Source organism: Crinia signifera, chromosome 1, assembly GCF_055691185.1.
Source record: "Crinia signifera chromosome 1, ASM5569118v1, whole genome shotgun sequence".
In the NCBI taxonomy this organism is placed as follows: Eukaryota; Metazoa; Chordata; class Amphibia; order Anura; family Myobatrachidae; genus Crinia; species Crinia signifera.
Genome location: NC_139217.1, coordinates 292910091 through 292924724, shown reverse-complemented (window position 1 = coordinate 292924724; position 14634 = coordinate 292910091).

Below are 14634 nucleotides of genomic sequence, written 5' to 3'. Positions count from 1 at the left end.
ATATGTTTATGTGAGTCTATGTGTAAAGTAGCGATGCCCTGGAGTGGTCCGGCCAGACAAGCCCAGGGGGGCCCAGCACCCAGACAATTACCCCAAGAAAACTGACATTTGTAAATTATTAGGACTTACTTGGAATTATGCCTTCATCACAGTTGTGCAGTCATTGCTAGTCCCTGCTTAAAAACATTTGAGGGTGGTGGGGGAGGGGTGCTAATCTAGGCAGAAGCAATCTCAGGCTTCAGGTGTGTACGGATACACAATATAGACTATGGACAAAGGGGGGGCCCTAGACTGCACACCCTGTAATGAGAGGTGCTACCTTGCTGAGATTTTTAGCTATATGCAAAACAGAGGGGGGTTGCAGGTGCACTATGCAATCATTACTGCTAACATGTATTCCTTTTATAATTAATTTCTGAGGATGTTAGCATACATTTGGCCAAATATATCTACCTGCTCACCACGTTAAGGTCTCCTCATTAGAGCAGGTCCCTAGCACTATGGGGTTCATGCCTGGGGCACAGGGCACCCCCAAGCCAGTCCAGCAAAACCACCCCAGGGCATCACATAAATAAAATATAGCTGTGAAGTGTAATAGAGTGTATAGTGTCATAGAATGTAGGGTATGTGTAAGCAACTAATAGTGATAAAGGGTGTGTCAAAAACAAAAACAAAAAATTGTGAAAAAATACATATAAATAAGACATACATAGAAAAATGATATGTTTATGTGAGTCTATGTGTAAAGTAGCGATGCCCTGGAGTGGTCCAGCCAGACAAGCCCAGGGGGGCCCAGCACCCAGACAATTACCCCAAGAAAACTGACATTTGTAAATTATTAGGACTTACTTGGAATTATGCCTTCATCACAGTTGTGCAGTCATTGCTAGTCCCTGCTTAAAAACATTTGAGGGTGGTGGGGGAGGGGTGCTAATCTAGGCAGAAGCAATCTCAGGCTTCAGGTGTGTACGGATACACAATATAGACTATGGACAAAGGGGGGGCCCTAGACTGCACACCCTGTAATGAGAGGTGCTACCTTGCTGAGATTTTTAGCTATATGCAAAACAGAGGGGGGTTGCAGGTGCACTATGCAATCATTACTGCTAACATGTATTCCTTTTATAATTAATTTCTGAGGATGTTAGCATACATTTGGCCAAATATATCTACCTGCTCACCACGTTAAGGTCTCCTCATTAGAGCAGGTCCCTAGCACTATGGGGTTCATGCCTGGGGCACAGGGCACCCCCAAGCCAGTCCAGCAAAACCACCCCAGGGCATCACATAAATAAAATATAGCTGTGAAGTGTAATAGAGTGTATAGTGTCATAGAATGTAGGGTATGTGTAAGCAACTAATAGTGATAAAGGGTGTGTCAAAAACAAAAACAAAAAATTGTGAAAAAATACATATAAATAAGACATACATAGAAAAATGATATGTTTATGTGAGTCTATGTGTAAAGTAGCGATGCCCTGGAGTGGTCCGGCCAGACAAGCCCAGGGGGGCCCAGCACCCAGACAATTACCCCAAGAAAACTGACATTTGTAAATTATTAGGACTTACTTGGAATTATGCCTTCATCACAGTTGTGCAGTCATTGCTAGTCCCTGCTTAAAAACATTTGAGGGTGGTGGGGGAGGGGTGCTAATCTAGGCAGAAGCAATCTCAGGCTTCAGGTGTGTACGGATACACAATATAGACTATGGACAAAGGGGGGGCCCTAGACTGCACACCCTGTAATGAGAGGTGCTACCTTGCTGAGATTTTTAGCTATATGCAAAACAGAGGGGGGTTGCAGGTGCACTATGCAATCATTACTGCTAACATGTATTCCTTTTATAATTAATTTCTGAGGATGTTAGCATACATTTGGCCAAATATATCTACCTGCTCACCACGTTAAGGTCTCCTCATTAGAGCAGGTCCCTAGCACTATGGGGTTCATGCCTGGGGCACAGGGCACCCCCAAGCCAGTCCAGCAAAACCACCCCAGGGCATCACATAAATAAAATATAGCTGTGAAGTGTAATAGAGTGTATAGTGTCATAGAATGTAGGGTATGTGTAAGCAACTAATAGTGATAAAGGGTGTGTCAAAAACAAAAACAAAAAATTGTGAAAAAATACATATAAATAAGACATACATAGAAAAATGATATGTTTATGTGAGTCTATGTGTAAAGTAGCGATGCCCTGGAGTGGTCCAGCCAGACAAGCCCAGGGGGGCCCAGCACCCAGACAATTACCCCAAGAAAACTGACATTTGTAAATTATTAGGACTTACTTGGAATTATGCCTTCATCACAGTTGTGCAGTCATTGCTAGTCCCTGCTTAAAAACATTTGAGGGTGGTGGGGGAGGGGTGCTAATCTAGGCAGAAGCAATCTCAGGCTTCAGGTGTGTACGGATACACAATATAGACTATGGACAAAGGGGGGGGCCCTAGACTGCACACCCTGTAATGAGAGGTGCTACCTTGCTGAGATTTTTAGCTATATGCAAAACAGAGGGGGGTTGCAGGTGCACTATGCAATCATTACTGCTAACATGTATTCCTTTTATAATTAATTTCTGAGGATGTTAGCATACATTTGGCCAAATATATCTACCTGCTCACCACGTTAAGGTCTCCTCATTAGAGCAGGTCCCTAGCACTATGGGGTTCATGCCTGGGGCACAGGGCACCCCCAAGCCAGTCCAGCAAAACCACCCCAGGGCATCACATAAATAAAATATAGCTGTGAAGTGTAATAGAGTGTATAGTGTCATAGAATGTAGGGTATGTGTAAGCAACTAATAGTGATAAAGGGTGTGTCAAAAACAAAAAAATTGTGAAAAAATACATATAAATAAGACATACATAGAAAAATGATATGTTTATGTGAGTCTATGTGTAAAGTAGCGATGCCCTGGAGTGGTCCAGCCAGACAAGCCCAGGGGGGCCCAGCACCCAGACAATTACCCCAAGAAAACTGACATTTGTAAATTATTAGGACTTACTTGGAATTATGCCTTCATCACAGTTGTGCAGTCATTGCTAGTCCCTGCTTAAAAACATTTGAGGGTGGTGGGGGAGGGGTGCTAATCTAGGCAGAAGCAATCTCAGGCTTCAGGTGTGTACGGATACACAATATAGACTATGGACAAAGGGGGGGGGCCTAGACTGCACACCCTGTAATGAGAGGTGCTACCTTGCTGAGATTTTTAGCTATATGCAAAACAGAGGGGGGTTGCAGGTGCACTATGCAATCATTACTGCTAACATGTATTCCTTTTATAATTAATTTCTGAGGATGTTAGCATACATTTGGCCAAATATAGCTACCTGCTCACCACGTTAAGGTCTCCTCATTAGAGCAGGTCCCTAGCACTATGGGGTTCATGCCTGGGGCACAGGGCACCCCCAAGCCAGTCCAGCAAAACCACCCCAGGGCATCACATAAATAAAATATAGCTGTGAAGTGTAATAGAGTGTATAGTGTCATAGAATGTAGGGTATGTGTAAGCAACTAATAGTGATAAAGGGTGTGTCAAAAACAAAAACAAAAAATTGTGAAAAAATACATATAAATAAGACATACATAGAAAAATGATATGTTTATGTGAGTCTATGTGTAAAGTAGCGATGCCCTGGAGTGGTCCAGCCAGACAAGCCCAGGGGGGCCCAGCACCCAGACAATTACCCCAAGAAAACTGACATTTGTAAATTATTAGGACTTACTTGGAATTATGCCTTCATCACAGTTGTGCAGTCATTGCTAGTCCCTGCTTAAAAACATTTGAGGGTGGTGGGGGAGGGGTGCTAATCTAGGCAGAAGCAATCTCAGGCTTCAGGTGTGTACGGATACACAATATAGACTATGGACAAAGGGGGGGCCCTAGACTGCACACCCTGTAATGAGAGGTGCTACCTTGCTGAGATTTTTAGCTATATGCAAAACAGAGGGGGGTTGCAGGTGCACTATGCAATCATTACTGCTAACATGTATTCCTTTTATAATTAATTTCTGAGGATGTTAGCATACATTTGGCCAAATATATCTACCTGCTCACCACGTTAAGGTCTCCTCATTAGAGCAGGTCCCTAGCACTATGGGGTTCATGCCTGGGGCACAGGGCACCCCCAAGCCAGTCCAGCAAAACCACCCCAGGGCATCACATAAATAAAATATAGCTGTGAAGTGTAATAGAGTGTATAGTGTCATAGAATGTAGGGTATGTGTAAGCAACTAATAGTGATAAAGGGTGTGTCAAAAACAAAAACAAAAAATTGTGAAAAAATACATATAAATAAGACATACATAGAAAAATGATATGTTTATGTGAGTCTATGTGTAAAGTAGCGATGCCCTGGAGTGGTCCAGCCAGACAAGCCCAGGGGGGCCCAGCACCCAGACAATTACCCCAAGAAAACTGACATTTGTAAATTATTAGGACTTACTTGGAATTATGCCTTCATCACAGTTGTGCAGTCATTGCTAGTCCCTGCTTAAAAATATTTGAGGGTGGTGGGGGAGGGGTGCTAATCTAGGCAGAAGCAATCTCAGGCTTCAGGTGTGTACGGATACACAATATAGACTATGGACAAAGGGGGGGGGGCCTAGACTGCACACCCTGTAATGAGAGGTGCTACCTTGCTGAGATTTTTAGCTATATGCAAAACAGAGGGGGGTTGCAGGTGCACTATGCAATCATTACTGCTAACATGTATTCCTTTTATAATTAATTTCTGAGGATGTTAGCATACATTTGGCCAAATATATCTACCTGCTCACCACGTTAAGGTCTCCTCATTAGAGCAGGTCCCTAGCACTATGGGGTTCATGCCTGGGGCACAGGGCACCCCCAAGCCAGTCCAGCAAAACCACCCCAGGGCATCACATAAATAAAATATAGCTGTGAAGTGTAATAGAGTGTATAGTGTCATAGAATGTAGGGTATGTGTAAGCAACTAATAGTGATAAAGGGTGTGTCAAAAACAAAAACAAAAAAATTGTGAAAAAATACATATAAATAAGACATACATAGAAAAATGATATGTTTATGTGAGTCTATGTGTAAAGTAGCGATGCCCTGGAGTGGTCCAGCCAGACAAGCCCAGGGGGGCCCAGCACCCAGACAATTACCCCAAGAAAACTGACATTTGTAAATTATTAGGACTTACTTGGAATTATGCCTTCATCACAGTTGTGCAGTCATTGCTAGTCCCTGCTTAAAAACATTTGAGGGTGGTGGGGGAGGGGTGCTAATCTAGGCAGAAGCAATCTCAGGCTTCAGGTGTGTACGGATACACAATATAGACTATGGACAAAGGGGGGGGGCCTAGACTGCACACCCTGTAATGAGAGGTGCTACCTTGCTGAGATTTTTAGCTATATGCAAAACAGAGGGGGGTTGCAGGTGCACTATGCAATCATTACTGCTAACATGTATTCCTTTTATAATTAATTTCTGAGGATGTTAGCATACATTTGGCCAAATATATCTACCTGCTCACCACGTTAAGGTCTCCTCATTAGAGCAGGTCCCTAGCACTATGGGGTTCATGCCTGGGGCACAGGGCACCCCCAAGCCAGTCCAGCAAAACCACCCCAGGGCATCACATAAATAAAATATAGCTGTGAAGTGTAATAGAGTGTATAGTGTCATAGAATGTAGGGTATGTGTAAGCAACTAATAGTGATAAAGGGTGTGTCAAAAACAAAAAAAAAAATTGTGAAAAAATACATATAAATAAGACATACATAGAAAAATGATATGTTTATGTGAGTCTATGTGTAAAGTAGCGATGCCCTGGAGTGGTCCAGCCAGACAAGCCCAGGGGGGCCCAGCACCCAGACAATTACCCCAAGAAAACTGACATTTGTAAATTATTAGGACTTACTTGGAATTATGCCTTCATCACAGTTGTGCAGTCATTGCTAGTCCCTGCTTAAAAACATTTGAGGGTGGTGGGGGAGGGGTGCTAATCTAGGCAGAAGCAATCTCAGGCTTCAGGTGTGTACGGATACACAATATAGACTATGGACAAAGGGGGGGCCCTAGACTGCACACCCTGTAATGAGAGGTGCTACCTTGCTGAGATTTTTAGCTATATGCAAAACAGAGGGGGGTTGCAGGTGCACTATGCAATCATTACTGCTAACATGTATTCCTTTTATAATTAATTTCTGAGGATGTTAGCATACATTTGGCCAAATATATCTACCTGCTCACCACGTTAAGGTCTCCTCATTAGAGCAGGTCCCTAGCACTATGGGGTTCATGCCTGGGGCACAGGGCACCCCCAAGCCAGTCCAGCAAAACCACCCCAGGGCATCACATAAATAAAATATAGCTGTGAAGTGTAATAGAGTGTATAGTGTCATAGAATGTAGGGTATGTGTAAGCAACTAATAGTGATAAAGGGTGTGTCAAAAACAAAAACAAAAAATTGTGAAAAAATACATATAAATAAGACATACATAGAAAAATGATATGTTTATGTGAGTCTATGTGTAAAGTAGCGATGCCCTGGAGTGGTCCAGCCAGACAAGCCCAGGGGGGCCCAGCACCCAGACAATTACCCCAAGAAAACTGACATTTGTAAATTATTAGGACTTACTTGGAATTATGCCTTCATCACAGTTGTGCAGTCATTGCTAGTCCCTGCTTAAAAACATTTGAGGGTGGTGGGGGAGGGGTGCTAATCTAGGCAGAAGCAATCTCAGGCTTCAGGTGTGTACGGATACACAATATAGACTATGGACAAAGGGGGGGCCCTAGACTGCACACCCTGTAATGAGAGGTGCTACCTTGCTGAGATTTTTAGCTATATGCAAAACAGAGGGGGGTTGCAGGTGCACTATGCAATCATTACTGCTAACATGTATTCCTTTTATAATTAATTTCTGAGGATGTTAGCATACATTTGGCCAAATATATCTACCTGCTCACCACGTTAAGGTCTCCTCATTAGAGCAGGTCCCTAGCACTATGGGGTTCATGCCTGGGGCACAGGGCACCCCCAAGCCAGTCCAGCAAAACCACCCCAGGGCATCACATAAATAAAATATAGCTGTGAAGTGTAATAGAGTGTATAGTGTCATAGAATGTAGGGTATGTGTAAGCAACTAATAGTGATAAAGGGTGTGTCAAAAACAAAAAATTGTGAAAAAATACATATAAATAAGACATACATAGAAAAATGATATGTTTATGTGAGTCTATGTGTAAAGTAGCGATGCCCTGGAGTGGTCCAGCCAGACAAGCCCAGGGGGGCCCAGCACCCAGACAATTACCCCAAGAAAACTGACATTTGTAAATTATTAGGACTTACTTGGAATTATGCCTTCATCACAGTTGTGCAGTCATTGCTAGTCCCTGCTTAAAAACATTTGAGGGTGGTGGGGGAGGGGTGCTAATCTAGGCAGAAGCAATCTCAGGCTTCAGGTGTGTACGGATACACAATATAGACTATGGACAAAGGGGGGGGGCCTAGACTGCACACCCTGTAATGAGAGGTGCTACCTTGCTGAGATTTTTAGCTATATGCAAAACAGAGGGGGGTTGCAGGTGCACTATGCAATCATTACTGCTAACATGTATTCCTTTTATAATTAATTTCTGAGGATGTTAGCATACATTTGGCCAAATATATCTACCTGCTCACCACGTTAAGGTCTCCTCATTAGAGCAGGTCCCTAGCACTATGGGGTTCATGCCTGGGGCACAGGGCACCCCCAAGCCAGTCCAGCAAAACCACCCCAGGGCATCACATAAATAAAATATAGCTGTGAAGTGTAATAGAGTGTATAGTGTCATAGAATGTAGGGTATGTGTAAGCAACTAATAGTGATAAAGGGTGTGTCAAAAACAAAAACAAAAAATTGTGAAAAAATACATATAAATAAGACATACATAGAAAAATGATATGTTTATGTGAGTCTATGTGTAAAGTAGCGATGCCCTGGAGTGGTCCAGCCAGACAAGCCCAGGGGGGCCCAGCACCCAGACAATTACCCCAAGAAAACTGACATTTGTAAATTATTAGGACTTACTTGGAATTATGCCTTCATCACAGTTGTGCAGTCATTGCTAGTCCCTGCTTAAAAACATTTGAGGGTGGTGGGGGAGGGGTGCTAATCTAGGCAGAAGCAATCTCAGGCTTCAGGTGTGTACGGATACACAATATAGACTATGGACAAAGGGGGGGGCCCTAGACTGCACACCCTGTAATGAGAGGTGCTACCTTGCTGAGATTTTTAGCTATATGCAAAACAGAGGGGGGTTGCAGGTGCACTATGCAATCATTACTGCTAACATGTATTCCTTTTATAATTAATTTCTGAGGATGTTAGCATACATTTGGCCAAATATATCTACCTGCTCACCACGTTAAGGTCTCCTCATTAGAGCAGGTCCCTAGCACTATGGGGTTCATGCCTGGGGCACAGGGCACCCCCAAGCCAGTCCAGCAAAACCACCCCAGGGCATCACATAAATAAAATATAGCTGTGAAGTGTAATAGAGTGTATAGTGTCATAGAATGTAGGGTATGTGTAAGCAACTAATAGTGATAAATTGTGTGTCAAAAACAAAAACAAAAAATTGTGAAAAAATACATATAAATAAGACATACATAGAAAAATGATATGTTTATGTGAGTCTATGTGTAAAGTAGCGATGCCCTGGAGTGGTCCAGCCAGACAAGCCCAGGGGGGCCCAGCACCCAGACAATTACCCCAAGAAAACTGACATTTGTAAATTATTAGGACTTACTTGGAATTATGCCTTCATCACAGTTGTGCAGTCATTGCTAGTCCCTGCTTAAAAACATTTGAGGGTGGTGGGGGAGGGGTGCTAATCTAGGCAGAAGCAATCTCAGGCTTCAGGTGTGTACGGATACACAATATAGACTATGGACAAAGGGGGGGGGCCCTAGACTGCACACCCTGTAATGAGAGGTGCTACCTTGCTGAGATTTTTAGCTATATGCAAAACAGAGGGGGGTTGCAGGTGCACTATGCAATCATTACTGCTAACATGTATTCCTTTTATAATTAATTTCTGAGGATGTTAGCATACATTTGGCCAAATATATCTACCTGCTCACCACGTTAAGGTCTCCTCATTAGAGCAGGTCCCTAGCACTATGGGGTTCATGCCTGGGGCACAGGGCACCCCCAAGCCAGTCCAGCAAAACCACCCCAGGGCATCACATAAATAAAATATAGCTGTGAAGTGTAATAGAGTGTATAGTGTCATAGAATGTAGGGTATGTGTAAGCAACTAATAGTGATAAAGGGTGTGTCAAAAACAAAAAAATTGTGAAAAAATACATATAAATAAGACATACATAGAAAAATGATATGTTTATGTGAGTCTATGTGTAAAGTAGCGATGCCCTGGAGTGGTCCAGCCAGACAAGCCCAGGGGGGCCCAGCACCCAGACAATTACCCCAAGAAAACTGACATTTGTAAATTATTAGGACTTACTTGGAATTATGCCTTCATCACAGTTGTGCAGTCATTGCTAGTCCCTGCTTAAAAAACATTTGAGGGTCGTGGGGGAGGGGTGCTAATCTAGGCAGAAGCAATCTCAGGCTTCAGGTGTGTACGGATACACAATATAGACTATGGACAAAGGGGGGGGGGCCTAGACTGCACACCCTGTAATGAGAGGTGCTACCTTGCTGAGATTTTTAGCTATATGCAAAACAGAGGGGGGTTGCAGGTGCACTATGCAATCATTACTGCTAACATGTATTCCTTTTATAATTAATTTCTGAGGATGTTAGCATACATTTGGCCAAATATATCTACCTGCTCACCACGTTAAGGTCTCCTCATTAGAGCAGGTCCCTAGCACTATGGGGTTCATGCCTGGGGCACAGGGCACCCCCAAGCCAGTCCAGCAAAACCACCCCAGGGCATCACATAAATAAAATATAGCTGTGAAGTGTAATAGAGTGTATAGTGTCATAGAATGTAGGGTATGTGTAAGCAACTAATAGTGATAAAGGGTGTGTCAAAAACAAAAACAAAAAATTGTGAAAAAATACATATAAATAAGACATACATAAAAAAATGATATGTTTATGTGAGTCTATGTGTAAAGTAGCGATGCCCTGGAGTGGTCCAGCCAGACAGGCCCAGGGGGGCCCAGCACCCAGACAATTACCCCAAGAAAACTGACATTTGTAAATTATTAGGACTTACTTGGAATTATGCCTTCATCACAGTTGTGCAGTCATTGCTAGTCCCTGCTTAAAAACATTTGAGGGTGGTGGGGGAGGGGTGCTAATCTAGGCAGAAGCAATCTCAGGCTTCAGGTGTGTACGGATACACAATATAGACTATGGACAAAGGGGGGGGGCCCTAGACTGCACACCCTGTAATGAGAGGTGCTACCTTGCTGAGATTTTTAGCTATATGCAAAACAGAGGGGGGTTGCAGGTGCACTATGCAATCATTACTGCTAACATGTATTCCTTTTATAATTAATTTCTGAGGATGTTAGCATACATTTGGCCAAATATATCTACCTGCTCACCACGTTAAGGTCTCCTCATTAGAGCAGGTCCCTAGCACTATGGGGTTCATGCCTGGGGCACAGGGCACCCCCAAGCCAGTCCAGCAAAACCACCCCAGGGCATCACATAAATAAAATATAGCTGTGAAGTGTAATAGAGTGTATAGTGTCATAGAATGTAGGGTATGTGTAAGCAACTAATAGTGATAAAGGGTGTGTCAAAAACAAAAAATAAAATTGTGAAAAAATACATACATAGAAAAATGATATGTTTATGTGAGTCTATGTGTAAAGTAGCGATGCCCTGGAGTGGTCCAGCCAGACAAGCCCAGGGGGGCCCAGCACCCAGACAATTACCCCAAGAAAACTGACATTTGTAAATTATTAGGACTTACTTGGAATTATGCCTTCATCACAGTTGTGCAGTCATTGCTAGTCCCTGCTTAAAAACATTTGAGGGTGGTGGGGGAGGGGTGCTAATCTAGGCAGAAGCAATCTCAGGCTTCAGGTGTGTACGGATACACAATATAGACTATGGACAAAGGGGGGGGCCTAGACTGCACACCCTGTAATGAGAGGTGCTACCTTGCTGAGATTTTTAGCTATATGCAAAACAGAGGGGGGTTGCAGGTGCACTATGCAATCATTACTGCTAACATGTATTCCTTTTATAATTAATTTCTGAGGATGTTAGCATACATTTGGCCAAATATATCTACCTGCTCACCACGTTAAGGTCTCCTCATTAGAGCAGGTCCCTAGCACTATGGGGTTCATGCCTGGGGCACAGGGCACCCCCAAGCCAGTCCAGCAAAACCACCCCAGGGCATCACATAAATAAAATATAGCTGTGAAGTGTAATAGAGTGTATAGTGTCATAGAATGTAGGGTATGTGTAAGCAACTAATAGTGATAAAGGGTGTGTCAAAAACAAAAACAAAAAATTGTGAAAAAATACATACATAGAAAAATGATATGTTTATGTGAGTCTATGTGTAAAGTAGCGATGCCCTGGAGTGGTCCAGCCAGACAAGCCCAGGGGGGCCCAGCACCCAGACAATTACCCCAAGAAAACTGACATTTGTAAATTATTAGGACTTACTTGGAATTATGCCTTCATCACAGTTGTGCAGTCATTGCTAGTCCCTGCTTAAAAACATTTGAGGGTGGTGGGGGAGGGGTGCTAATCTAGGCAGAAGCAATCTCAGGCTTCAGGTGTGTACGGATACACAATATAGACTATGGACAAAGGGGGGGGGCCTAGACTGCACACCCTGTAATGAGAGGTGCTACCTTGCTGAGATTTTTAGCTATATGCAAAACAGAGGGGGGTTGCAGGTGCACTATGCAATCATTACTGCTAACATGTATTCCTTTTATAATTAATTTCTGAGGATGTTAGCATACATTTGGCCAAATATATCTACCTGCTCACCACGTTAAGGTCTCCTCATTAGAGCAGGTCCCTAGCACTATGGGGTTCATGCCTGGGGCACAGGGCACCCCCAAGCCAGTCCAGCAAAACCACCCCAGGGCATCACATAAATAAAATATAGCTGTGAAGTGTAATAGAGTGTATAGTGTCATAGAATGTAGGGTATGTGTAAGCAACTAATAGTGATAAAGGGTGTGTCAAAAACAAAAACAAAAAATTGTGAAAAAATACATAAAAATAAGACATACATAGAAAAATGATATGTTTATGTGAGTCTATGTGTAAAGTAGCGATGCCCTGGAGTGGTCCAGCCAGACAGGCCCAGGGGGGCCCAGCACCCAGACAATTACCCCAAGAAAACTGACATTTGTAAATTATTAGGACTTACTTGGAATTATGCCTTCATCACAGTTGTGCAGTCATTGCTAGTCCCTGCTTAAAAACATTTGAGGGTGGTGGGGGAGGGGTGCTAATCTAGGCAGAAGCAATCTCAGGCTTCAGGTGTGTACGGATACACAATATAGACTATGGACAAAGGGGGGGGCCCTAGACTGCACACCCTGTAATGAGAGGTGCTACCTTGCTGAGATTTTTAGCTATATGCAAAACAGAGGGGGGTTGCAGGTGCACTATGCAATCATTACTGCTAACATGTATTCCTTTTATAATTAATTTCTGAGGATGTTAGCATACATTTGGCCAAATATATCTACCTGCTCACCACGTTAAGGTCTCCTCATTAGAGCAGGTCCCTAGCACTATGGGGTTCATGCCTGGGGCACAGGGCACCCCCAAGCCAGTCCAGCAAAACCACCCCAGGGCATCACATAAATAAAATATAGCTGTGAAGTGTAATAGAGTGTATAGTGTCATAGAATGTAGGGTATGTGTAAGCAACTAATAGTGATAAAGGGTGTGTCAAAAACAAAAACAAAAAATTGTGAAAATACATATAAATAAGACATACATAGAAAAATGATATGTTTATGTGAGTCTATGTGTAAAGTAGCGATGCCCTGGAGTGGTCCAGCCAGACAAGCCCAGGGGGGCCCAGCACCCAGACAATTACCCCAAGAAAACTGACATTTGTAAATTATTAGGACTTACTTGGAATTATGCCTTCATCACAGTTGTGCAGTCATTGCTAGTCCCTGCTTAAAAACATTTGAGGGTGGTGGGGGAGGGGTGCTAATCTAGGCAGAAGCAATCTCAGGCTTCAGGTGTGTACGGATACACAATATAGACTATGGACAAAGGGGGGGGGCCCTAGACTGCACACCCTGTAATGAGAGGTGCTACCTTGCTGAGATTTTTAGCTATATGCAAAACAGAGGGGGGTTGCAGGTGCACTATGCAATCATTACTGCTAACATGTATTCCTTTTATAATTAATTTCTGAGGATGTTAGCATACATTTGGCCAAATATATCTACCTGCTCACCACGTTAAGGTCTCCTCATTAGAGCAGGTCCCTAGCACTATGGGGTTCATGCCTGGGGCACAGGGCACCCCCAAGCCAGTCCAGCAAAACCACCCCAGGGCATCACATAAATAAAATATAGCTGTGAAGTGTAATAGAGTGTATAGTGTCATAGAATGTAGGGTATGTGTAAGCAACTAATAGTGATAAAGGGTGTGTCAAAAACAAAAAATAAAATTGTGAAAAAATACATACATAGAAAAATGATATGTTTATGTGAGTCTATGTGTAAAGTAGCGATGCCCTGGAGTGGTCCAGCCAGACAAGCCCAGGGGGGCCCAGCACCCAGACAATTACCCCAAGAAAACTGACATTTGTAAATTATTAGGACTTACTTGGAATTATGCCTTCATCACAGTTGTGCAGTCATTGCTAGTCCCTGCTTAAAAACATTTGAGGGTGGTGGGGGAGGGGTGCTAATCTAGGCAGAAGCAATCTCAGGCTTCAGGTGTGTACGGATACACAATATAGACTATGGACAAAGGGGGGGGCCTAGACTGCACACCCTGTAATGAGAGGTGCTACCTTGCTGAGATTTTTAGCTATATGCAAAACAGAGGGGGGTTGCAGGTGCACTATGCAATCATTACTGCTAACATGTATTCCTTTTATAATTAATTTCTGAGGATGTTAGCATACATTTGGCCAAATATATCTACCTGCTCACCACGTTAAGGTCTCCTCATTAGAGCAGGTCCCTAGCACTATGGGGTTCATGCCTGGGGCACAGGGCACCCCCAAGCCAGTCCAGCAAAACCACCCCAGGGCATCACATAAATAAAATATAGCTGTGAAGTGTAATAGAGTGTATAGTGTCATAGAATGTAGGGTATGTGTAAGCAACTAATAGTGATAAAGGGTGTGTCAAAAACAAAAACAAAAAATTGTGAAAAAATACATATAAATAAGACATACATAAAAAAATGATATGTTTATGTGAGTCTATGTGTAAAGTAGCGATGCCCTGGAGTGGTCCAGCCAGACAGGCCCAGGGGGGCCCAGCACCCAGACAATTACCCCAAGAAAACTGACATTTGTAAATTATTAGGACTTACTTGGAATTATGCCTTCATCACAGTTGTGCAGTCATTGCTAGTCCCTGCTTAAAAACATTTGAGGGTGGTGGGGGAGGGGTGCTAATCTAGGCAGAAGCAATCTCAGGCTTCAGGTGTGTACGGATACACAATATAGACTATGGACA